Source organism: Heterocephalus glaber, unplaced genomic scaffold (assembly GCF_053883595.1).
Source record: "Heterocephalus glaber isolate CG9 unplaced genomic scaffold, H.glaber_assembly_v1.0 deba00001610, whole genome shotgun sequence".
Classification (NCBI taxonomy): Eukaryota; Metazoa; Chordata; class Mammalia; order Rodentia; family Bathyergidae; genus Heterocephalus; species Heterocephalus glaber.
This window is the reverse complement of record NW_028258381.1, coordinates 35,023,805-35,049,271: the sequence shown is the minus strand read 5'-3', so window position 1 is coordinate 35,049,271 and position 25,467 is coordinate 35,023,805. Positions and strand designations below refer to the sequence as shown.

The 25,467-nt window shown below is 43.5% G+C and overlaps 1 long non-coding RNA gene across 1 annotated transcript; it reads left to right on the top strand.

Annotated features, from left to right (window-relative positions):
* Window positions 1-14,693: 14,693 nt before the first annotated feature.
* LOC147822689 (uncharacterized) lies at window positions 14,694-25,466 on the top strand. The gene is made up of 2 exons (XR_015445500.1): window positions 14,694-14,965; window positions 23,740-25,466. It is a non-coding gene; the product is annotated as an uncharacterized LOC147822689 (long non-coding RNA).
* The last annotated feature ends 1 nt before the right edge of the window (window position 25,467 follows it).

Here is a 25,467-nt window from a genome sequence, read left to right as displayed (position 1 = left end):
ATTTAGCTCAGTGGTACTGCCTGCCTTGCAAGCGCAAGGTCCCGAGTTCAATCCCCAGTACCAAAAAAGAACCCATGGTAATTTTCACCCCATTCATCCTGTGGCACCTTGTAATTTTACATTCTCATTGCAGATCTCAGTTGGAAGATTTTTTTCTTTTTCCTTTAAATTGTTTGGTTTCTATGGTTTGAAAGTGACTTTTGGTTGTTCCAAGTAGAAAGGAAGTACTTTTAAAATACAACATTAAAGCCATAGGATTGTCAAGATTGCTTTAGTATATGTTGCAAATTTGATAGGTTTATTTTGAACATATGAACCTAGAATTGTTATTATACTTTTTTTTTTGGTACTGGGGAGCAAACTCAGGTCCTTGCGCTTGTGAGGCAAGTGGCGGAACCACAGAGCTAAATCCTTGGCCCTATGCTTTTTTAAAGTAGCTTGAGTTACTGTAGTTTTGAAAACATGCTCTGACAAAGAGCAATTTCTGACTTTCCTCAATGGAAATGATAGCAGCACCTGAGGGGCAACAGGATCAAGCCAGATGTAACCATCAGCAGAGAAAATGACCTGGATTCCTGACTTAAAGGGGGCATTTATTTATCACCAGAGGCCACCTTGGTCTGCTATGAGGTCCTGACCAGGCAGAGAATAGGTGCTACCTAGGCCCTCACTCAGCTGCTCCTCCAGGAGCATCAGGGCTGAGCCCCTGTGCCCTAGTATGACTTCTCTGGCTGGGGCCACTTGAAGTTCCTGGTCCCTCTCCTTAGCTCTCAGGGAACCCACTTGCTCTAACTTGAAAGACCCCCTTCTGATCCAAGTGACCTCATCGGCTAGTCTGAGAGACCCTTGGAAGACCAATCCTGGGCATCATGGCCTCCCTTTTCCTGACTGCTCTCATTTGCAAAAAATCTCATCCCTGACTTTCCCCAAATAACCAGGGCACCCACTCTGAGGTTTCTTCTCTGGCTGGGCCCTTGCCTCCCTCTCCCCATCAATGTCTCTACAACTTCTCCTCCATGTTTGCCTGCTGAGTGTCCTCCTCTCTCCCCGAAGTACCTCCTGGCCATGGTCATCGCCTACTCCAGCCAGGCTGATATCTTCCCCTAGTGGTACCAAAGGATCCACTTCTTCCTGGCGCTGTGAGTATTGCCTCTCCCATAACAGGCCACAGTCAAACCCTGAGAGTGAGGAGTGGGACGCAAACCTGTCCTCTGGTTTTAAATCTGTCTGTACTGTTGACTCTGTAGAACATGGGTGTCACAATACAATGTTCCGATATTTCTCTTAATAAAACTCCCAATCCACCTCCATGTTGGTTAAAGGATGCCACCAAGGGAAACAGCGCTCCCAGATGCAGAGGTGGGAAGAGAACCCACACATGGTCTGAGGGGCAGCCATTTCTGACCCTTTGAGGGTCTCCCTGCATAACAATACCAGATGTCTTTCTGTCCCCTCCTCTGGGTTTCCAAGGCCCATGACCCATGCATGCCCTCCTTATAGGCACAGAGTGTAATTTGCTCCCTGATAGTCTGACAAGTCTCTCTGACAAGCCAGGGAGTGGACTCTGTTGCCTGATCAACCTTCAAAGATAGGCCAACAGCTTACCTGCCTGGAGACTACTGCATTGCTGATTACTTCAAAGGCCATTTAGAACCATCCAGGAGCCCTTGGAACACACCCATCTTTGTTATTCCTAAAAGGTCAGGCAAATGGTGTTTGGTTCAGGTTTTACGTGCACTTAATGCAAGCCTCGTTCTGATGGGTCACTGCAACCTGGCTTACCAAGCCCAGTAGCAATTCCTGAGAAGTGGCCACTTATAATTATAGATTTAAGGGCTGGGGATTTAGCTCAGGGGTACCACCGCCTGCCTAGCAAGGGTAAGGTCCTGAGTTTGATCCCCAATCCCCGGTACCAAAAAAAAAAAGATTTAAAAGACTGCTTAACATTCCTTTGTGGCCAGTGACCAATCTCCATTTGCCTTTTCAGTAATTAGAACAAATTTTTAAAAACCGATGAAGCGCTTTCAGTGGACTGTGTTGCCTTAAGGAATGGATAACAGCCCCACACTGTGTCAGCTTTTTGTAGCACAGGCTCTTCAAGCTGCTAGTAAATTATTTCCTACTGTATATTTAACATATTATATAGATGACATATTAATCTCTGTGAATACACAACAGCTACTTTTACAGGCCTTTGCTATTGCAAAGAAGGATTTAGTGCATTTTGGATTGTGAATAGCATCTAAAAAGGTTCAACTATCTGAGCCTTATACTTACCTGGGTGCCTTGTTAGAGCAATCTGTTAAGCCACAAAGTACAATTTAAGACAGACAAATTAAAAACGCTAAATAGTTTTAAAAAATTATTAGGTGATGTTAATTGGATTAGGCCTAAAGTAGGGATAGCAACTTTTCAATTGGAGAATTTGTATGAAATATTATAGGAAGATTCTGATCTTAATTCCCCTCAAAATTAACTCCAAAGGTACAAAAGGAGTTACAATTAACAGAACAAAGCATATGTAACTGTCAGGTTTCTCATATAAACTCTATCTGGTTCATTTGTTTGTGCTTAACACCCCCCATTCGCCTTAGGTTTAACAGGACAGTGATATGAGAAACAGGTCTTTACCACGGTTGTTTTTTATCTAACCATTTAGTGAAATCTCTACAATTATATTTTGAGAAAATTGCAAAAATAGTTTTCTTGGGACATAATCATACCCAATTTGGTGCTTATCCTCATTTCATCATTATCCCAATTGATAAGGCTCAAAAGCAGACGCTGCTACAAACTGCTTTATATTGGCAAGTAGCCTTTGCAAGTTTCATTGGACAGATAGATAATCATTACCCTAGTGATCCTGTTTCAATTTTTTGCATATGAGTTTACTCTCCCCAAGGTTACTCAATTTCAGCCATTGCAAGATGCCCCAAACTATTTCACTGACAGCTCCAAGGGCCAAGCAGCAATTCGGAGCTCTTCCTTTAGCTATGTGTTGCCTACGCCTGGTCTCTCTGTTCAGAGGTCAGAATGGCTAGCCATTTTATTTGTGATTGAAAACTTTCCTTCCCAACCTCTTAATTCTTTTAAGTGATGCCTCTCATGCAGTTGGTTTGACTCAAAGACTGGAAGGAGCTATGGTCCACTCTACCTAAGAACCTAAATTATTAAACGTTTTTCTTCTTTTCTTTTCTTTTGGTACTGGGGATCGAACTTGAGTCTTCTGCTTGCGAGGAAGGCAGCAGAAACACTGAGCTAAATCCCTGGCCCTATTAAACTTGTTTTAAGATTTAAAAAGGCCATACACAGGCCAGGGATTTAGCTCAGTGGTTCTGCTGCCTGCTCCACAAGCGCAAGAACTCAAATTCAATCCCCAGTACCCCCCCGCAAAAAGGCCATACATAAAAACTGCTCCCTTTTATACTGGATATATTCAATCACATACCAATTCTCCTGGAACACTTTTGTGTGGCGAAGCCCAAGGAAAAAAGCTTATAGGATTTCTTGCTGCTTTTGGTCAGCCTAAGGAATCACATAGCTATTTCCATTAGAACTCCAAGGCACTACAACATGATTTTCAACTATCTTGAGCTCAGGCATGTCAGATAGTCACGTCCTGTCCTAATTGCCAGCAGATTCCATGGCCATTTCCCCCCGAGGGAACTAATCCTTGAGGCCAAGCCAGTAATATGATTTGGCAGATGGATAATGCATGTGCCCTCTTTTCAAAAGTCTCAATTTGTACATGTTTCTATAGATACATTTTCACACAATACATGCCATGTGTCACTCTGATGAGAAAGGACATCATGTTGAACAACACTGCTTGTTCACCTTTCCTGCCATGGGAGTGCACAAAAATATTAAAACTGACAACGGTCCATCATATGTTAATAAATTCAAAAATTCTTTCTTATTTGGTATGCTAAGCATAATACTGGTATCCTATATAATCCACAAGGACAAGCCATCGTAGAAAGAGCCAATGCCACCCCCAAACATCAATTGCTTAAACAATCAAAAAAGGAAAGTCACCCAACCCATGGCCAGGTGAGGACCCAGGCATGGCTTGGAGCCCCCGCTCCACCCCCGCACTCCGCTTGGCATGACCAACCAATGCAAGCTGAGGATCCAGGCAGCATGAAGCCCCCCTCTCCGTTCCGGGCTCCACCCACGGCATGGTGAGGACCCAGGTGTGACTTGGAGCCCCTGCTCCGACCCACACTCCACTTAGCCATGTGGGTGCCTGCAGGGCTCAGTCCCTCTGCCCCCCAACCCCGCCTCTGGCCTCCTGGCTCTTCTGCTACCTGGTTCCACACTACAGAGGCACAGGGGATTATAAAGGCCCTTGTCCTGAGTGCCACAAGATAGAGCAGAAGTTAGCAACAGAAAGAGGGCCTCTCAGGCTCCTCGGTGAAAACTGAAGCTCAGCGGAAAAGTAAAGAGAATCTCTACAATAAAGGCACACCAGACCACCGTACTTGGTAAGTTGGAGGGATCATCACCTGACATCGGAACCTCCACTATCTTCAGGGGAAGGACAACTAGAATCTGCAGTAGAACTTTGCAGAGTTCAACCCTGCAGGAGGACAGGGAGCTCAACTTGGGACTAGCAGCCAGAAATCTGTCTGAATCTCACAGGTCTGCTACTGGCTTGTTGAGACTCATTGACTCGTATATGCACACAGATGCCTACGTTGCCTACTGTGACAGCAGAAACATAACCTGAAGGAGGCCCTTCATTTTTATTTTTTGTTATTTGCAAAAAAGAAAAACATATTTTTCTTATTTTTAATTGTTAATTTTTACTTTTTTCTACTCTTTTCAAATTTTTACTTTTCTCTTCTTTTTTTTCTTTCATCTTTCCTTTCTCTCTCACTTATTCTCTCACTGTCCCACATTGCTCTTCATCTTTCTATTTGTTCCTTTCTGGACTGAATTCGGATTTCTCCTTTATTTTTGTTTTCTTCTCTTTTTTCCTTCTCTTGATTCTCATTAGTTTTAAAGGAAAGTAAATACAGTATCTAGCCTCCCTATTGCTGTTAGGTGGTTCTGTTCATGTCTTTGTTCTTTCATTCTGCCTTTTCCTCTAGCCTTTAACAATTTCTTAGAGTTTCTGTGATCTTCCTGTGTCTTCTGGCCTCACCACTAATGCTTCCTGATCTTTCTACCTGTCCCTCCCTCCCCAACTCCTTCTAACTCCCCATCCTGAAGGGTAAAGTCGCTGTATTGAAGAGTTTACTCACTATAAACATATGTTGGGTTGGTCCTTGGTTTTGATTTAATTCACACAGTTAAATGTGATAGATTAATAACTACCACAAATTGTCGTTTTCTAAGCTGCACTTGAGGCTATGGTGTTGCTGATTATATCATTTGGGCTAAGATGTTGTGATTGATCTAATCAGTTGTCCTTCCTGATATAATGAAAATGAAATAGCTTCAGAGTCATTAGAGTCTCAAAACCTAGAGAACACTTATATCTGGAAGACACCTCTGAAAAGCAATCATTCCACAGGGGTTTTAAACACAGGCAACAAAGATACCTACATAAAGCAATTTTGAAATATCAAACCAGGAATTAAACCACGGGGGCGGGGTACCAAAAACAAAAATGAGAAGACATTCAAGCAAGACACAAACTCAGGCTTCCACCCCAGAAAAGGCAAATTCTGGGGGAAATGAGGTGGAAAAGTCTAATAATCAACCACCTGGACACCCTGAACTGATAGCACAAGAAGTAACAGAACAGATGCATGAGGATCTAGAAAAACTGAAAGCAGAAATAATCTCCCAGATAACTTCAGAGATGGTGAACAGAGTGAAAGACATGATTAGAGGCTCTAGAACAGAAAGAGTTAAGAAAATAGATGAGATCATAAACATGCTGGAAGCCATGAATGCCCACCATAAGAAATGGAAACCATGATGGCCCAATATAAGAAAGAAATGGAATCCATGAAACAGATTCAAACAGATATTCAGGAGATTAAAAACTCCACTGAAAGCATACAGTGCAGATTAAGAGAACCTGAAGATAGAATATCAGATATAGAAGACAGGATTGTGGTTAAGGACTATGAAAACAGACTTCTTACAGATAGCAAGGGACCATGAAAAATCAATCCAGCAGCTGCTAGATGATGCAAAGAAGAATAACATAAGACTGATAGGAGTCCACAAAAAAAGGAGAAAGTACAATTGACATAAAAAAATTGTTAGCAGAAGTAACAGTAGAAAACTTCCAAGACAAAGGTGGAGAACTGGACACACAGATAAGTGAGGCATATAGAACTCCAACTAGCCATGATCAATAAAAATCTACACCTAGACATATAGGAGTCAAGATCCCAGAAACCTAACAGAAGAACAAAATTCTACAGGCAATTAGAGAAAAGAAACAAATCACCTAACAAGGGAAAGCCCATCATAATCACAGCAGATTTCTCAACACAAACCCTCAAATCAAGGAGAGCCTGGAGTGCAGTATTTCAAGGCCTAAAAGAAAATAACTTCCAACCTAGACTGTTGTATCCTGAAAAATTATCTTCCAAAATTGATGGGGAAATTAGATACTTCGATGACAAAGAACACTTGAGAAATTTCATGAACACCAAACCAGCCCTCCAAACAATTCTGAGCAATATCCTAGAAAAAGACAATGAAGGTCACAACTCCATGAGGCTCAACAGAGGGAAGCCACCAGGCAAGGTAAGACACTAAAAGGAAAGGGGGGGAAATAAGAAATAAAAGAGCCAACAACAGTAAAACATGACAAAGATGAATCAATAACTATCAATGTTAATGGCCTCAATTCACCAATCAAAAGAAACAGCCTGACAGAATGGATTAAGAAGCAAAATCCAGCAATATGCTGTATACAAGAAACACACCGAACTCAAAAGGAAATTCATAGACTGAAAGTAAAAGGATGGAAACTAGTTCTCCACATGACAGGAACCCAGAAAAAAGCAGGTGTAGCAATCTTATTTGCAGACAAAGTAGATTTCAAACCAAAACTAATTAAGAGAGACAAAGATGGTCACTACATCCTTGTGAAGCGAACAATCCAAGAGGAAGAGATGACAATCCTAAATATATATGCACCAAATACGAATGCCTCCAACTATACAAAACAAATACTAATGGACATGAAAAACCAAACAAGCATTAATACAACTGTAGTGGGAGACCTCAATACCCCTCTATCACAAATAGACAGATCATCTAGACAAAAAAATTAACAATGAAATTCTAGAACTGAAACAAGCTATTGAACAAAGGGACTTACTAGATGTTTACAGAGTGTTCCACCCCACAAAATCAGAATACACATTCTTTTCAGCTGCACACAGGTCATTCCCCAAAATAGATCACATGCTAGCTCATAGGACATGTCTAAGTAAATGTAAAAGAATTGAAATTATCCCCTGTATATTATCAGACCATAGTGCAATAAATCTGGAGGTCAATAACATAAGAAACCGCAAAACTCCCACAACACATGGAAATTGAATAACACCCTCCTGCACAATCAATGGGTCACAGAAGAAATTAAAGAAGAAATTAGACAGTTTCTACAAGTAAATGATAATGCCAGTACAACATACAGGAATGTATGGGACATGATAAAAGCAGTTCTAAGCAGGAAATTCAAAGCAGTGAATGCCCATATTAGGAAAAAAGAGAACTCAGTTAAATAACCTAATGCAGAACCTCAAGCTCCTAGAAAAGGAAGAGCATAACAAACCCAAAGCTCATACAAGAAAGGAAATTATAAAGATCAGAGCAGAAATCAATACAATGGAGACTAAGAGAATACAAAAAATTAATGAATCAAAGAGTTGGTTTTTTGAAAGAATACAATCGATAAACTTTTAGCCAACCTTATCAAAAAAAAGGAAAGAAAAGGCGCAAATCCATGCAATTTAAGATCAAAAAAGGTGAAGTCACAACAGACCCTGCAGAAATCCAGGGGATCATCAATACCTACTTTGAGAACCTGTACTCTAATAAAATGGAAAACACAGAAGAAATGGAGATTCCTAGATACATATGAATTGCCAAAGTTAAATGAAGAAGATATAGAAATTCTAAACACCCCAATATCAATGAGTGAAATTGAAAATGTAATAAAAAATTTACCAACGAAGAAAAGCCCAGGTCCTGATGGCTTCACTGCTGAATTCTACAAGACATTTAAAGAAGAACTATTGCCATTACTCTTTAAACTCATCAAGGAAATTGAAAGAAAAGCAAGGCTTCCAAATTCATTCCTGGAAGCAAGTGTTACTTTGATCCCAAAACCAGGGAAAGACCCAACCCAAAAAGAGAACTACAGACCAATCTGCCTAATGAACATAGATGCAAAAATCCTCAACAAGATACTGGCAAACAGAATCCAGATTGTCACCAAGAAGATCATACACCCTGACCAAGTGGGATTGATCCCAGGGAGGCAAGGATGGTTCAACATGCATAAACCAATAGATGTAATACACTATATTAACAGTCAAGGACAAAAACCACATGATCAACTCAATAGATGCAGAAAAGGCATTTGACAAAATCCAACACCCATTCATGAAAAAAACCCCACAGAAAATTGGAATACAAGGTCTTTATTTCAATCTGATTAAGGCTATTTACGAAAAACCAACAGCCAACATCATACTAAATGGTTAAAAACTGAAAACTTTCATGCTAAAATCAGGAATAAGACAAGGATGTCATCACCACTCCTGTTCAGTACTGTTCTGGAAACATTAGCCATAGCAATTAGAAAAGAGAAAGAAATAAAAGGAATAAAGATAGGAAAGGAAGAAGTTAAACTGTCATTATTTGCTGATATGATACTTTACATAGAAGACCCAAAAAACTCAGTGAAAAGTCTTCTAGACCTAATTGACAGATTCAGTAGAGTAGCTGGATACAAGGTCAACACTCAAAAAACAATAGCCTTCTTATACAAAAATAGCAGACTCATTGAGAGAGAAATTTGGGAAACAATTCCTTTTACAATAGCATCTAAAAAAATGAAGTATCTAGGAATCAACCTAACAAAGGAAGCAAAAGACCTCTACACTAAAAACTACAGCACTCTGAAAAAGGAGATCGAAGATATAAGAAAATGGAAAGATATCCCTTGTTCCTGGATAGGAAGAACCAATATAGTGAAAATGGCCATACTTCCAAAACTACTATATAGATTTAATGAAACGCCGACTGAAATTCCAACAATATACTTCACAGAACTAGAGAAAACAATCCAAAAATGCATTTGGAAGCAGAAGAATCCTAGAATAGCAAAAGCAATTCTAGGCAACAGAGACATGGCTGGGGTATCACAATCCCCAACTTGAAACTATACTACAAAGCTGCTGTGATAATAACAGCATGATACTAGCAAAGAAACAGACCTGAGGATCAGTGGAATAGATTAGAAGATGCAGAAACAACTCCAGACATACTCAGCCACCTCATCAGTGAAAAAGGAGCCAACCACCCTCATTGGAGGAAAGAGCCTATTTAATACACAGTGTTGGAAAAACTGGATTTTAACCTGTCAAATATTAAAACTACACCCATACCTATCATCATGCACTAAACTAAGATCAAAGTGGATTAAATATCTAAATATTAAGACAGAAACACTAAACTTGCTGGAAGATAAGTTAGGTAGAACTCTTGAAGACATTGGCATAGGAAAAGACTTTATGAACAAATCCTCAGTAGCACAGGAGCTAGCACAAAGCATAAACAACTGGGATCTCATCTTATTAAAAAGCTTTTGCACTGCAAGAGAAACCACCAACAGAACTAAGAGACAACCTACACTGTGGGAAAATATTTTAGCAGCTGTACCTTAGACAAAGGTCTACTATCTAGAATATATAAAGAAATGAAAATAATCAGACCCCCCAAATTCCAAGACTCAATTCAAAAATAGTTATCCGAAATGAACAGACATTTCTCAAAGAAGTAGAAGCAGAAAATAAATATATTAAAAAATCCTCAACATCACTGGTCATTCGAGAGATGCAGATGAAAACAACACTGAGATTCCACCTCACCCCAGAAAGAATGGCTGCTATCAAGAAATCAAGCAATAACAAATCCTGGTGGGAGTGAGAGGAGAAAGGAACCCTTCTCCATTGTTGGTGGAATTGCAGACTGGTGCAACCACTGTGGAAATCAGTATGGAGATACCTCAAAGAAATAGGACTAGAGGTACCATTTGACCCAGCTATTCCCCTGCTGGGTATCTTCCCCAAAGAATTAAAAGAATCATAGCATAGCGATATATGTGCACCCACGTTTATAGCAGCACAGTTTGTAATAGCTAAAGCTTGGAAACCGTCCAAGTGCCCATCAACTGGAAACTGGATAAAGAAGACGTGGTTTGTTTTATAAAATGGAGTACTACTCAGCCATAAAGAATGAGAAACTAGAGACATTTACAGCTAAATGGATGCACATTGAGGCCATACTCTTAAGTGAAATAAATAGGACACACATGTGTAAATACCTAATAGTTTCTCTAGTGTGAGAAACTGAATGTGTAAATAAAGATTAAAATGAATAATTCATAATTTGAAATAGGAAAAGGTCCAAAGGTGTAGGGGTGGTGGGAGGGGATAGGGGAAAGGGAAGAAGGGAAAGGAAAAATTGTGAGAAAAGAAAAAAAATGGAAATGAAATCTATGTAAATAGGGAAGGGTAGAGGGGGTGAAGGGCGCACAGGTAATGGGGGAAAAAATAAGAACCAAGATACACCATGTACAGGTACAAGCACCCAATGATAAATGTAAATGTACTGTATACCTAAAATGTACCAATAAAAGAATTTTTTTTTCTAAAAGGAAGTCAGCTGCCCCCACAAGCCCATTTAGATCTAGTTGTTTTTATAGTTTTTTTTTTTGGTACTGGGGATCGAATTTGGGACCTTGAGCTTGTGAGGAAGGCGGCAGAACCACTGAGCTAAATCCCCGGCCCTGTTTTTGTACTTAAGTTTTTTAAACCTGCACCAGGTTTCACACTACCACCTACTATGCTCCACTGGCATACAGATGCCATGGCTAAAACCCAGAAACCACAAGTCCTTTGGAAAGTTGTCCAAACAGGTATATTGAGTGGTCCTGCTGCTTTAATAACTTGGGGGAGAGGTTTTGCCTGTGTGCTGACAGATAATGATGAAACCTTGTGGCTGACTTCCCAGAACATGTGACCATGGCTCACACTGGTGGAACCACCAACTTCTCGGAGAACAGGGATAGCACCCTGGCTGACAGCGATAAGCCAGTTGCATTTGAGCAACCCACCTCACCTGTGAGGACCAACAAATCCACAGAAAGGTCCAGGACCAAGACACCATCCCCAGAGGGAGAACAAAAATAGATTTATGGTTAAAAAGAAAAAAAAAAGCGGGGGGGGGGGCTTAAAAATACTCTTTACAAGTACAAAGTGCTTTTATTCCCTTTGATTCTAATCACTAGAGATCTCTGTTAATTGACCTACAAAAAGGTTTTGACCAGTCTTATGTAAAATTATATACCTAAAAATCATACAAGGGATATTATAATTCAATTTGGCCAAATATATTTGAATGCACTCTAGTTCTATAAATTAACTGTCTTATATGTTTGTCCAACTGTACAGATGTTTCATTTGAGCTCAATTATTTTTCCTTTTTATTTCTCTTTTCTTTTTTTTTGTTACCAGGGATCGAACTTGAGACCTTGCACTTGCGAGGCAGGTGCTGAAACCCACTGAGCTAAATCCTTGGCCCTGAAAATTTTTCTTAAAAGATATTCATCTATTATTAAACTGGCTTATAGATAAATGTTATTAAGTTAAAGGCATGCCCATCTTCCCCCAGGTTGCTAGCTGATCAAAGTGACATCAAGATTTATTTTACAAAAGTAATGTGTATTGTCACCTCACAATAAGCAAATTACAGTGAGCAGTTATAAAAAATTTTCAAAGTTTTTCTTGTCAAAGTAAATAAATAGAGACCTTTGGGTTTGGAGACTGGTAAATTGGACTCCCCCTGGTGACTAAAGAAGAAGCTGCCCAGAAAATAATTATTCTGGTCTTAATTCACTAATAGGACCCCCAATAATTTTCATAACCTTATAGAAGATACCCTCCCAACTTATACTGTCTCAAAATGTTATAATAAATTGATTACACTGGTTATCATCGAAGTTTAAGCTTTAAATATGTTGTTATAAAATGTTTACATTGGTTAAGCTCTAAATATGTTATAAAATGTTCACACTGGTTAAATTCTAAATATGTTATTACGATATGGCTACACTGGTCATCTTCAAAAGATTAATTTCTGTGAGATAAACAAAAATGTGTTACAAAGATGCTTTTGGGGGCTGGGGATTTAGTCCAATAGTGCCACTGCCTGCCTCGGAAGTGCAAGGTCCTGAGTTTGATCCCCAGTACCAAAAAAAGAAAGATGTTTTTGGTACCAAAATACATTGAAGGACATTAAGTTTTATAAATTGTGATACTTAGTGATAGAGTTTTTTGCTAGATAAAATGACTGGCAGCCTGACATCCTAAATGGCTCTTCCCGACAGATAATAAATGACTCAGAGAAACAATACTGTAACTTTCGCACCATGAAGCTCTCCCGCTTATAGTCCTTCCCATTGAGAAATTCAAACTTGCCAATGAATTTAAACCTTACCTCTGGCTACAGCCAAACATCTACCTCCACTATGTCCCCTTCCCCCTTATGCCCCTTGCCCATATAAAACCTCACCTAGCCAGCACCTGGCCACTGCTCTCACCATTGTTCAAGACAGGCCGGCACCCCATGCCCTAATAAAAGCCTACTCTTGGGTGTTTGTATATTCAGCTCATTCTCATCCTCTCATTTCTGGTGCTGAAACCCAGGAAGGACACAATCGGGATTTTGCAACCCTCCCCCACTGGCCAGGGTCGATTGGCCTCCTGACTGTCCTTGGACCCTGCTAAGCCAACATCCGACCAGGGACCTTCACCCTTGCTGTTGCTGATGCTCACATCCACACCCACCTTCAATTCTTGGGTGAATACTCAAGACTAGTCTCTCTCAGATCCTCTGCCTCTCAGTGTTCTCACTCAAAAAATCTTAGCGCTAAGTCAGACGGACTCTTCTTGGCCCATGGCCAGGACTGGTGTCCCTGGGGGACTCAGATCCCCCCCCCCTCTCTCTCTCCAGAGATCATCAAAGGGGATGAGGGCACTCCTCCCTCTTGCCCTTATCCTCGGGAGCTTTTCTGATACTCACCTTACATTTCTGGCCTCCCTTCATTATGGGAACTGCTCAATCCAAACCTGCACGATCAACCCCTCTGGGATGCCTACTGGCTAATTTAAAAACTCTTCGGCTCTCTGAAAACATCAAGCCTAAATGGCTTCTTTCCTATTGCAACCAAGTGTGGCCTCTATACAGATTAGACAATGGGTCCCTGTGTCCAGAAAATGGAACATTTGACCTGAATGTTCTTTGGGATCTCCCTACTTTCTGTTATCACAACAGCAAACGGTCTAAAGTCCCCTATGTGCAGGCTTTTGTCTGCCTCTACACCTGCCCTTCTCTTTGTCAGTTCTGTTCTGCTTCCCAAATACTCCTTGCCCACATGCCTTCAACCCCCACACCTGACCTCAGCCCAGACTCAAATACGACTACTTTTGATCCAGCTGATCACCCCTGTCTCGCTCCACCTCTGCCCTACAATCCCTATGCCTCCTCCTCCTCAGTGCCCTCAACTACTCCCTCACGCTCTCCCTACCCACAGCACTCACTCCCACAACCAAAACCACCCAGCCCCCCACTTCTCACACCCATGCCCAATACCCCACACTTCCAGCCCATCCCAACACACTCATGCTTCTCTGGGAAGTGGCGGAAACCGAAGGCATTGTCAGAGTTCATGTTCCTTTTTCTCTCATGGATCTTTCTCAAATTAAAAAGCATCTTGGCTCTTTTTCTTCCGATCCTGACTCCTACATCAAAGAATTTCATTACTTGACTCTCTTCTATGATCTCACTTGGCATATCTATATTACACTAACTTCTACTCTCCCTCCTGAAGGCAAGGAAAGAGTCTGGATGGTAGTGCAGACTGTGGCAGATGAATTTCATGCTATAGATGAAATCCAGGCCAGTGGCGGCTCAAGCTTTACCCCAGGAAAATTGGTGCTCTGGCAATTTCACGTCTACCAACAGTGGCAACATCAACAGAAATGTGGTCAACGGAAGTGCTACAGGGGCTCCCGCACTGTACCAGCTTCCTAGCCAGGACCCCTCCTCCCCCGAACGTCATCCCTGATCAGCAGGAAGTAGATATGGAAGAAGAGACCATCGTCCCAATTCCATAACAATCAAAGGCTGGGATGTTAGGTATTTCAAAGCCCCAAACAAGCTCCCTCCTCCCTCTTCCCCATCCTCCTCCCATAATGGCGAACAGAGAACTTCCTCATACCTGAGACATGACCCCTCCTACTTAGGTACTTTCTGCCCCACTGGTTTCATGACCAGATGTTCCAATAAGATAGAGACTTCCTGGAACTTGCTACTTCATGCCCCAACCAGTACTTGTTGCTTCATGCCCTAACCACAATCACCCACCCCCACCAACAGACTACTTGCTCTCCCACCTGCAAAACCCCATATAAGCCTCCAGCTCAGCTCATGTGGCTGCTGGTCTCCATTTTCTGGGTCAGCCCGGCAGACTGCCCCAATAAAGGCTTGCTACTTGAACATTCGTGTGCTCCTTTTCAGCGACCCTTTCAGACACCTCTTACCCCACCTCCTCAACAAGGGCCTACCCTGCCAGCTCACCAATAGCCTACTCTGCCAGAGCTCCTAGGATTGGCCGCTGAGGATTGACAGTGCCCTGGGAAGCTGGTCCCCACACAGATCACCCATCCTGAGCCCAGGGTAATGATCCACACCTCAGGTAAGCCTAATCTTGTTCCTACTGGATACGGGGGCCACATATTCAGCTCTACCTCAATTTTCAGGTCAGACCTTGCCTTCACCCACCCTCATAGTGGGTGCTGATGGGGTGCTCACCAGGCCCCTTATGCCAGGTCCTCTGGCCTGCTCTCTTTATGATACCTCCTTTACGCACGCCTTCCTGGTTCTCCCAACATGCCCTAGGTCTCTTCTTGGACAGGACGTTTTGAGTAAGTTTAAGGCTGCTATCACTCTCTACTGAGCTTCTTCTACACCAAATACTTTGCTCTTATTACAACCCACGCCAGACTCTTCTCCTACCCCTCTCCTTCCCTTATCTCCTCTCCTTCCTTGGTTGACCCCAAAGTCTGGGACCTCACTCAACCCTTGCTCACTGTCCATCACACTTCAATCCAAATCCGACTCAAAAACCCCTCTCTTTTCCTCAATGTTTCCCAGTACCCTATAGCGCTAAAACATTTACAGGGACTTAAGCCCCTCATCTAAGACCTCCTCCAAAAGGGCCTCCTCCATCCCACACATTCACCCTATAACACCCCCATCCTTCCGGTAATCAAACCTAATGGTTATCACCTTGTTTAAGACTTGCCTGGCATTAATGCCACCATCCTTCCTATACCTCCAGTTGTCCCCAACCCTTATACCCTCTTCTCCTCTATCCCCTCTAACACAACCCATTTCACAGTTGTCAATATCAAGGATGCCTTCTTCACTGTTCCTCTACACTCCAATTCCCAAGACCTCTTTGGCTTCACTTAGACCCAAATACCCATCACTCCCAACAATACACCCTGACTGTCCTCCCCCAGGGCTTGTCAAACAGTCCCCACCTCTTTGGTCAGGCCCTCATCTCTGATCTCTCTCAATTAACTCACCTTCCACCCTGCTTCAATACAGTGATGATCTGCTTCTCTGCAGCCCCACCTTGCAAGACTCACAGGTCCACACTGCTCAACTCCTAAATGTCCTGGCCAAGTGAGGATATCAAGTCTCTCCCAATAAGGTCCAGCTTCCCCAGCCTTCAGTCACCTACCTAGGAGTTTCTCTTTCCCCAAACAGGAGATCACCCTAGACAGAAAAGAGCTTATACAAGCCTTGCCAGTACCCACCTCCAAAGCTGAAATCCTTTTCTTTCTTAGGCTGGCTTATTACCTCCACCAGTACATCCCCAATTTTGGCCTCTTGGCCAAGCCCCTTTATGAGGCTGCCAACGGTGACCCTCTGAAACCTTTAGACCCAGTACACATACATGCCTCATTCAAAGCTCTCAAAACCGCCCTCTTAGTCCCTGCTCACTCTCTCTCCCAACCTTAGCCACTCTTTCCTTTTATATGTCTCCAAGAGACAGGGGATTGCCCTTGGAGTGCTAGGACAACATAAGGGCTCCTCCTTCATGCCAGTAGCTTATCTTTCCAAACAAATGGACCCTACGGTTTGGGGGTGGCCTGCTTGCCTTTGGCCACTAGCAGCGGCTGCCCTTCTAGCACAAGAGAGTACCAAACTTACTTTCGGCCAGTCCACTGTCATCAGGTTCCCACATCACCTACAAGATCGCCTGACTCACAGGGCTCTATCAAACCTGTCCCCTTCTTGCCTCCAACTCTTCCATGCAACCTTCCTCAAAAACCCCCACACTTCACTTTACAATCTTGCTCACCATTAAATCCTGCCTCCCTCCTACCAGATCCTAAACACAACCTTTCCCATTCATGCCCCAAAACCCTCAATCACGTACTCCCCTCACTCCCATGTATCTCTCCTACTCCCATTCCAGACCCTGATTACACTTGGTTCATAGATGGCAGCTCTTTCTCTCCCACCTCTGGTCCATGATGAGCTAGGTATGCTATTGTCTCCTTAAAGGAGATAACTGAGGTGCAGCCCCTTCCTCCAGGCACCACCTCCCAAAAGGCAGAGCTCATAGCCCTTACTAGAGCTCTGATGCTGGCAGCCTCCAAAACAGCCAATATCTACACAGATTCAAAGTACGCCTTCCATATCCTTCACTCCCATCTAGCTGTTTGGCAGGAGAGGGGATTTATTTCCACCAAGGGATTCCCTCATCACCAATGGGCCACTTATTCTAAAACTCCTTGGGCCAGGGATTTAGCTCAGTGGTTTTGCCACCTGCTGCGCAAGTGCAAGTACCCGAGTTTGATCCCCGGTACCAAAAATAAATAAATAAAACTCCTTAAGGCAGCCCAACTTCCAGCACGAGCAGGAGTTATCCACTGCAAGGGACATCAGCCCTCTGATGATCCTATTGCTCTGGGCAACAATAAGGCAGACACTGAAGCATGAAGGGCTGCCCTACAGACAATCCAGGCCACACAACTGCTGGCTATTCCACCCATATCTCCTCAATATGACCCGCTAGAAACACAAAAATGGCTCCAAAAGGGCGCATCTCAGTCAGGAGACTGGCTTCCCTTCAAAGGTCGACATGTTCTCCCAGATTCCCAGGCTACCACTATCCTGACCGGCATCCACAATACCCTACACACTGGATACATACCTCTCCTCCAACTCATTCGCCCCTCCGTATATCATCCTTCTCTAGCCTCCCTTGTCCAACAGATAACCCACAGATGCCCCGTCTGTTCTGTCACTTCCCCACAGGGCAGGCTTCACCCCAGTGCCTTCCCTACACACCAAGCACGTGGTCACCTCCTAAGGGAAGACTGGCAGATTGATTTTACACACACGCCCCCACACAGAAAGACACGTTATCTCCTCACCCTGATCTTCTCAGGTTGGCTCGAGGCTTTCCCTTCCACCTTGGAGGGTGCTGCCCCAGTCGCTCATATTCTCCTCTCTGAAATCATTCCCCGTTTCGGGCTTCCCCACTCTATACGGTCTGACAATGGACTGGCCTTTGTCTCATGTGTCACCCAATTTGTGGCCCAATCTCTCAACATAAATTGGAAACTACACATCCCATACCGACCTCAATCTTCTGGAAAGGTAGAAAAGGCAAATGGGTTAACTAAAACACACCTGTCCAAATTCACCTTGGAGCTCCAGACCCCATGGACTGAGCTCCTTCCCCTTGCCCTTGCACAATTAAGAGCAGCACCAGGGTCTGGAGATTTAGCTCAGTGGTTCCGGCGCCTGCCTCGCAAGCACAAGGACCCGAGTTCGATCCCAGATACCAAAAAAAACCAAAAAAAAAAAAAAAATCATCACTAGCCCTCAATACAAGAGCAGTACCATACAAGCCTTTCAATCTCAGACCGTTTGAGCTTATGTATGGGAGACCCTTCCTCCTAAGAAACCTTCCAAAATCCCTTCCTCCGTTGGTGGATTATCTCCCTACCCTTAACTCTCTCCATTACTTTCACAGGACCCATGCTGATCAGTTCCTACCTAGCCCATATCCCACTGATGACTGCCATCTCCAGGTTGCTCCTGGAGATCAAGTCTACCTCAAAACCCTTGCCAGAAGGACCTTACAGCCTAGATGGGAGGGCCCTCTAGGTGGCCCTCACCACCCCTACATCAGTCAAACTTGTAGGAAAAACAGCCTGGTTTCATCTCTCCAGGATAGACTGCTTTGCTTTGCCTATCTCTTCCCCAAAGTCTGACCTGTCTCCAGCCAAACCTAAATTTTCCTCCTTCCTAACAGGACCCACCAATATCAAGCTCACTCACATCCCCCAAAAATAAATGATTTCATGTTCCTTCCCTGGCTGACATCCTGCTTCTCTGACTTCATCTCTAAATTACAACAGGACTTTCATTGGTTTGCCCCTCGAGGTAACACAAAGAAATCCTCCTTTGGATCAAAGACCTCTGTTTCCAAGGCACTCTCTCAGACTTTTCACTTGACGAGGTTTGGTTGTCAACATTCCTCCTCTTATGTTGGTTAAAGCTACCCTCACTCCTCTTTCACGACATTCCCTTATGTTAACCTGCCATCCAGCCTCTCTAGCCTTTTACATATTCCTGTCCCTTGTTTGGGCAATTGGACTCTTTTTCGTCTCACCCCAAGACTCGTCTCATACACAAAGATTCCTCTTCACTCTTCCTTTCCTTCCCTTGGCAGGACTTATCACCACTCCATCATGCTCCTCTCTCTTTGGCCACTAGTCGAGCTCCTATAGTTTGATACTTTCCCTTCTGCCCATCATTTCAAGCAGAGAGACACTGCCCAGCTGTATGCCTAACCGTGGATGCTCTGGCACAACCTGAGTGACAGACCAGAGGCTGAGAGGCATTAAACCTCTACATTATGGGACAGGCTCTTTCGTGTCATATACTTACATAAATTCATGATGTTACAAGACCACAACACTCTACTCACGGAGGTCAGACCTACCAAATGGGAAAGATTACAGACTCAGATACTTATCATTGCTATAGACAGATGGGTTCGTGGGCTTGCTGGATGCTGACTACCCACTGGAGAATGTCAGATAGAGGGGGTGTACAAGATCAGACAAGAAAACAACAAAAAGAGGTAGAAAACAACTCATATCAGAAGCTCTTAAAACACTTCCCCCATGTAAGAGCATTGATTTGTCTTCCCTAAGAAAAGCAATTGACACACATAAAAGGCTCCTGCATCTTTTTAACACCACCCTGCTTAACCTGCCTGGAAACCAAACTGAGTGCTGGATGTGCCTGTCACCCTAGTTCCAGCCATATGTCCCCATGCCAATTCCCCTTATCTGGACTCTCCCTGCTCCCGAAAATATCACAGCAATACTAGGTCCCTTTGCAACTCAATTAGAGCCCTCCACATATGGTGAATGGACCTGTATAAATTCATCCACCATAAATCAATACAACCCTACCCCTTGTGCCAAAGTTATCCATATTTCCACATCAGGCATAACTTGTCTCCCTAAGGGTTTGTTTTACATCTCCAACTCCCAAGCCTTTCGCTGTCTCAACTCAACCTCATCCTCTCTCTCTGCTACCTAGGCTTCCTTAGCAGCCCCCCCCCCATCATGACTTATACAGAATCTCAGTTGTTACAGCAAGTCTTGCCCTCGCAACAGCCACCTATCTGTCACCCCAACAAGCGCATCCTTCCTGCACTGCCCTTTTTAATGGGAGCCAGTGTTCTGGAGGGAATTGATGTTGGGGTGGCAGGAATCTCAACATCAACACATTTCTAGTACTCCCTATCCCAAGAGCTAAATGAGGATATGGGAAAGGTAGCTGACTCTCTGGTTACCCTGCAGTCCCCAATCAATTCACTGGTGAGTGTGATACTCCAAAATAGATGGGCCCTAGACATAATAACAGCAGAAAGAGGGGAACACGCCTCCTATTAGGGGAAGAGTGTTGCTACTTTATAAACCAATCTAGAATTGTTGGAAACAGGGTAAAGGAACTCAGGGAGCACATAAAAAAACGTCGATGAGACCTAGACAGACTACAATTTCTACCAGGATACCTTGACCAATGGCTTCCATGGCTTCTTCCTTTCCTGGGCCCCCTCACTAGTCTCTGCATAATCCTACTTTTCGGACCCTGTCTGTTCCATTGTTTTCAAAATTTCTTGCAGGAGTGTATGCGAGCCTTTACCAACCAGACAACTGGCAAACTCATCATGGCCAGTTACCAGCCCCTCGCCATAGAGGACCATACCACTGTCACATAAAGCCCTATCCATCACCCTAGACCCCTCATCAATGCCCCTTGCCAGCAGGAAGCAGATTCAGAAAAAAGACCTCACCCCTATTTCATAATAACAAAAGTCTGGGATGATAAGAGTTCTCTGCTAGATAAAATGGCTCTGGCAGCCCCACATCCTAAATGGCTCTTCCCGGCAGATAATAAATCACTCAGGGAAACAATAACCTAACTTTTCCACAACAAAGCTCTCCTGCTTATAGTCCTTCCCACCAAGAAATTCAACCTTGCCAATGGATTTAAACCTCACCTTTGGCTACAGCCAAACATCTACCTCCACTATGTCCCTCGCCCTTATGCCCCTTGCCCTTATAAAACCTCACCTAGCCAGCCCCTGGCCACTGCTCTCTGTTGCCACTGTTTAAGACAGCCCAGTACCCTGTCCCCTAATAAAAGGCCAGCCTCGGGTGTTCATGTTTTCAGCTCATTCTCATCCTCTCACTTATTACTGCTACTTTTCTGCTGTACAAAATGTATTTATGCCCTCTAATTGCATGGGTCTTCCAACATATTATGGTAACAACCTCCTTTTGATTCAGATATTTGCCTTTCTCTTACGCTCCCATCACTTATGATAGCAGGTCCATTTGTAGGACCATATATTTTCTTTAGATGACATCCCCATCAAAAGATAGCTACTTAGGTAAGAGCCATTTTCATGCATTTTTGGGGGGAGTATGTTCAACAACGGCTATTTTATACTAAGATACACATTCACGTGTATTACAAAGATAACATCACAATTGTCATGCTAAAATATTATGTATAGTTCTTCATTTAAAGCCTTTTTCTATTATCATTCTATAAGGATTCAACCACTAGAACAATCATAATTGGCAATAATAGTCTAACTATATTTTTATTTCAAAATGCCTAATATCCAGGTAAAATTGTAATAGTTAAGTTCACTACTCCCATTACAATGCTAATGTACTGCAGGCCAAGCCTGAAGATGGCCCTTCATCTCTTCCCTGCTCCCTTTCTCATGCCTGCTCCCTTTCTTCTTCATAGATTAGAGATCCTAGATGGCACAGCCCTGGGAGACAGCTACATTGTAACCTTCCCTGTTCCCTTCCTGCGCATGCCCCATCACAAAACACTTAGGCCACATAGTACTATTTGTGCCACCTTCTTCCTGTTTGCCTTCCACTATAAATAAAGACCATGTGGCACTCCAGGTGGCCATTAGCTCCTGACAAGCTATGGTTCCACCTGGTCCCACCTATCAGGAGTAACTTTGGTGTCATCTTTTCTTCATCTCCCAGCGCTCTCCCAGGCTTTGGACCATACACTGTGTGAGTTGCAGCATTAATGTTATTGTTGATCTTCTCTTCTGGGTGTTCAACAACCAAAGTTTAGAGACCAGAACTAGAAGGTAACTGGGCTAAGAAGACAGTCAATATTTTGGTCCTGGCCCTCCAAGGTCAACAACAACAACAAGATCCAGGACATGAGGGAACCTTCTCCAAGATCCTGCATCTTTGGTCAGTCACCCAACCTCCTGAGCAGGGAGGTTGCTGGACACCAAAACAGTAAGATTAAACAAAAAACTGTGCCAAAGGAATGTCACCTGGAGGAGAAAAATCTCCCACGCTTTCGCAGAAAGCAACATGGTCAAGCAAGGTTATGACATATCCTGATGGCTGACACTGACAGAGGAGCCAAGAGGCTCTACGCATGGTTCCAAGACAGGGTCTGAGGAGACTTAACTGACCTTGATAGATAGCAAGGGGTTAATTTTATTTAATACAGGTCTCACTGCAACTTGGTCTTAAACACCCAGTAAAAGAGTACGACTAAAGATAAAATGTATAGAAGTTCAACAACAGTTTTAAGTTCTTTAGCTAAAACTGTTTTTTGGGTTTTTTTTTGGTACCGGGGAATGAACTCAGGTCCTTGTGCCTGCGAGGCAAGCAGCAGAGCCACTGAGCTAAATCCCCGGCCCTAGCTAAAATTGTTTTTAAAAATTAATTTTTAATCTTTGTACAGCCAAGATTAAGATAAATTGTGAAAAATGTATAATATATCTGATTTACAGATAATCTCCATTTAGAGGATCTACGAGTCAATAAGTTACATTACTATTTTAGTCCCTTAAAAAGTTTCTAAACATGCTTCTTTCCCCAAACTACCCTTTTTTTAGTGCTGATACCTTGACTATGCATGCTGTAATCTCTCTTAAAAATTTTCTTTTGTTTATCCTTGCCTATAGCTGCCAAATTCCAAGTGATTAGACAGATAATATCAACAAATATGCTAGACATTTCTTTACCAATATCCACCAAATATACTTTATAAAGAGGGTTTTTATTGCTAATTTATAACATGGTTTTCATTTAAGACCTGTTAAATTAGCTCCCTAGAAGGGGCCCCTGACTGCAGTCTTCCCTACATTGACCCTTCTCAGCTCGAAGCAGTTGGATGAAACTTGCACCCCTTCTCCCTAACCGCAGTTGGGGATAGCCCTTTGAAAAAGAGCTTATTATAGAGACAGCTAAGCCAGTTAAACACACTATAGGTCCTCACAATACACAGGGACAAGCCGCTGTTGGGAGTGCTCACTTCTCCCTAAAAGCACACTTACGTAAAGCAAAAAGAAAGGGAGATATGTTGGGAGCAATTCTACATAATTTGGGGGAAAAATCATTTCACAGTTAAAATTATGATTAGGCCTAGTTCTCCTGCCTACAGGCCAGCTATGGCATGTCGAGACATAACTCCATTTTGGTCTCTGGTCACAGCTAAAGCCTCAATGGTCCAGTGATGCTGTGATGCTCCAGGACAAGATTACACCAGCTGAAGAGATCCTGGGAGGAACAAAATCTTCATCTGAATAGTTCCTCACTGTTGTAGGATTTTTGCTGCTGCCCCAAGTCATCTGTTACATTTGTTTCTCCTGATGTACTGAATAAAAGGTGGCAAGCTCCGGGCTTTCATCTTTGGGGCCCAGAGCAGCACTGATCAGGCCCAAAGCTCAGCTTCTTCTCTAAGTCTCACTGTTTCTATCTTTTCTGTCTAATAAGTTAATTCAACTGGTGCTGTCAAGGCTTGCAGGAGACTACGACTTACTGCAGAGGCTCTAGTAACGTCCCCTTTCCCTGTTCCCTACAGTGGCTGTACTGGGAGACCAGATCCTACTCACAGGCCAGGACCACCACAAAGGAGGGTAACCAACTACAGACCTCTCTGCATCAGGACCAAAGTACCTATAGAAAAGAAACTGGATACTGGAAAAATTAATGCCCCAAATGAAAGCAAAGCACTCCAAGCGAAAAAGCTTCTGACTTCACCAGCTCCAACCAGCAACTCAAGCCTCTGGGGCTCAATTGGCAGGCTCCCAACCCCACTGGTTCTCATTACCAGCATGAGCCTCTGATGCCTGGCCTGACTGGATTTATAGAGACTGAGTCAGATTAGGAAAGATCAGACTCCCTCACTCTGGGACCCCAGGAGCCCACAGCCAAAATGACAGTTGGGGGCCAGCCTGTAATTTTCATGGTTGACACAGGAGCTGAACATTCTGTGATGACCACCCCCAAACCCCCTTCATCAAGAGGGACACCACTACCGTGGGGGCAACTGGAGTTCAGATGACACAGATGTTTTGCCAAGCATGGACCTGCCAATTGAGGGTACATAAAGTGATCCACAAGTTCCTCTATCTGCCTGAGTGCCCCATCCCTCTCCTGCGAAGAGACTTGCTGACTAAACTCGGGGTAAGCATAACATTTACACCCAAAGAACCTGTTAACCTGACCCTAGATGCACGAAAAGGAATGATACTATCTGTAACCCTCCCCAAAGAGGACGACTGGAAACTCCATACTGCATATCAGGAAGAAATAAACCCCTCAGAGCTACTGGAGATATTTCCAGAGGTGTGGGCTGAAAAGACCACATTTGGGATGTCCAAGAACCAGCCCCCAATCCTGGTATAAGTTAAACCAGAGGCAAAGCCTCTCAGACTGAGACAATATGCCACACTCAGAGAGGCACAACACAGGATCCAGGAACACATAAGCCATCTGGGGGGTGCAGGGATCCTAAAGAAATGCCAGTCCACCTGGAACACGCCACTGCTGTCAGGTAAAAAGCCAGGCAGAAATGGATACCAACCAATACAGGACCTCTGGACAATCAACAATCCCAGTTACTCTGCATCCAGTAGTTCAAACCCCTACACTCTGCTTTGTCTGCTCCTGCCTCGAGCAGTCTGATTCACCTGCTTGGATCTTAAAGATGCCTTCTTCTGCCTTCGGCTAGCCCCCTAAGCGAGCTGCTCTTTGCTTTCAAAGAGGAAGACATCAATACAGAGCGAAAGACACAGTAAACCTGGATGAGACTTTCTCAAAGCTTTCAAAACTCCCTCATGCTATTCAGGGAAGCTCTACCTGCTGACCTGGCTGCTTTCCCTAGGGAAAGACTGAACTGCACTCTGCTACAGTATGTGGAGGACTTAATGTTACCAAGTAAAACCAAAGACAACTGCTGGCAAGAAACTTTAGCCCTCCTCCAGTTGCTTCTAGATGCTGGCTACAAAGTATTGGAAAAAGGGCCAAATATGCTGGCCTTCTATTCGGTACCTGGAATTCATCATCACCAAGGGACACCAATCCCTGGGGCCTGAAGAAAACAGGTCATCTGCTCCCTCCCCAGGCCAACCAACAAAAAGAAACTGTAACTTTCTGGGGGCACCAGGTTCTACAGGATTTGGGTACCTAGGGTCTGCTGAGAAGGCCAAGCCCCTCTATGCCAACCTCACTGTACTAGAAAACCAGCCCCTAAAATGGAAGACTCAAAAGAATCTGCCTTCAAAGAAATAAAAAGGTTTCTCATCAG